The following is a 1,819-nucleotide window of genomic DNA, read 5'->3' as shown; positions in this document are numbered from 1 at the left end:
AGTTGTGGTACCTCGTGCTTTTTGAAAAATTGCTCCATTTCATCTAATTCATCAAATTTATGTGTAGAGTTGTTCACACCATTTCCTTATTATCCTTTTGATGTTTGCAAGGTCTGCAGTGATAGCCTGTGTTTCATTTCTGATAGTAGCAATTTGTGCCTTCTCTCTTTTGTTGTTTTTCAGCCTTCTAGAGACTTGTCACTTTTGCTGCTCTTTTCAAAGAATCAGTGCCTTGTTTTATGGATTTTCTATATTGTTTTTCTGCTTTCAATTTTATTGATTTCTGCTCTTATTGTTGTTGTTTCTTTCCTTTTGCTTCCTTTGGGCTTATTTTGTGCTCCTTTATGAAGTTTCTTAATACTAGGTGACTGGAGATTTTTCCTTTTTTTTAATGTAAGCATTTAATGGTAAAAATTTCCCTCTCAGCACTAGTTTAGCAGCATCTCACAAATTTTGATATGCTAGATTCTAATTTTCATCCAATTCAATGTATTTCTTATTTTCTTTGAAATTTCCTCTTTGATTCATGGATTATTTAGAAGTATGTGGTTTTTTTTGTTTTGTTTTCAAATGCTTGGATATTTTCTGTTATCTTTCGGTTACTGGTTTCTAGTTTGAGTCTTTTGTAATCAGAGAACACACTCTTATTTCCATTATTTTCATTTTGTTGAAATTTGTTTTATGGTCCAGAATACAAACTATCTTGTTCTATGTTCCATAGATACTGTGTTATTTTGTGTGGTGTAGCAAAATGTTTATATTTAGAATTAGCAAGCTGGACTCAGTTTAGATGATCCCGATTTTGTTGGCAATATCCAAAGCATCATAGTTAGAGGCAAGTTGAACATATGCCTTTTTCTCTTTATCAGGCCTGATCAGGATGTTGACCTTGGCCACCTCAATGTCTTAGAGCTTCTTCACAGCCTGTTTGATTTGGTGTTTATTGGCTCCGACATCCACAATGAACACAGTGTGCTGTTGTCTTCTATCTTCTTCATGGCTGACTCTGTGGTCAGGGGCAAGTTGATGATGGCATAATAGTCAAACTTGTTTCTTCTGCAGGTGCACTTCTAGGGATATATTGGCTGCTTTTAGAACCAGAGTGGCTTGGGCCACGAAAAGTTGAGTGATGTGTGACTATCTTCCTTTTCCTCCTCCTTCTCCTCCTCCTTCTTCTTTTCTTCTTTTTGTGACTCTGGATATCTTTCAGTACTGCTTTCTTGGCCTTCAAAACCTTGGCTTTGGCGTTGGGAGGGGCCAGGGGCTTCCTTCTTCACTTTCAGTGCCATCTTTGTGCCATGGACACTTTAAAAGAATGTGTATTCTGCTGTTATTGGGTGGAATGTTATATAAATGTTACTTAAATCCTGTTGGTTGATGGTGTGTTAAGTTCTTATACATCCTTGTTGATTGCCTAGAAGTTTTATCAGTTGTTTATAGAGGGGTGTTGAAGTCTCCAACTGTAATTGCATGTCATACTTGTGCAGGGGCCATGCTAATCTTCTCTGTATCATTCCAATTTTAGTATATGTGCTGCTGAAGTGATCACTCTCCAACTGTAATTGTATTAATTTTTGCTTCACATATTTTGCAGCTTTGTTGGTTTATGCATACCAATTTAGGATTGCTATGTCTTCTTGGTAGACTGACTCCTTAATCATTCTCTAAAATTCCTCTCAGTCCAAGGTAATTTTTTTTTGTTTTTGCTCTGAGGACTATTTTGTCTGTTAATAATATAGCCACTCCTGCTTTCTTCTAATTGATGTTTGTATAGTATAGATACTTTTATTCTTTTAATTTCAACCTAACTATATGGTAT

The 1,819-nt window shown here is 35.8% G+C and overlaps 1 non-coding gene and 1 pseudogene across 1 annotated transcript; both read right to left on the bottom strand.

Moving 5' to 3' along the window:
- Nucleotides 1–786: 786 nt before the first annotated feature.
- LOC135362017 (large ribosomal subunit protein uL23-like) lies at nt 787–1,289 on the bottom strand (annotated as a pseudogene).
- A 151-nt stretch (nt 1,290–1,440) lies between these two features.
- Nucleotides 1,441–1,549, bottom strand: LOC123851460 (U6 spliceosomal RNA). The gene has a single exon (XR_006792607.1). It is a non-coding gene; the product is annotated as a U6 spliceosomal RNA (small nuclear RNA).
- Between the last annotated feature and the right edge of the window lie 270 nt (nt 1,550–1,819).

This window comes from Mirounga angustirostris, unplaced genomic scaffold (genome assembly GCF_029215605.1).
Source record: "Mirounga angustirostris isolate CCGP_5_RB_7025 unplaced genomic scaffold, mMirAng1.0.hap1 SCAF_11, whole genome shotgun sequence".
Lineage (NCBI taxonomy): Eukaryota > Metazoa > Chordata > Mammalia > Carnivora > Phocidae > Mirounga > Mirounga angustirostris.
The sequence above is the reverse complement of the archived record's forward strand: the minus strand, read 5'-3'. Positions and strand labels throughout refer to the sequence as shown.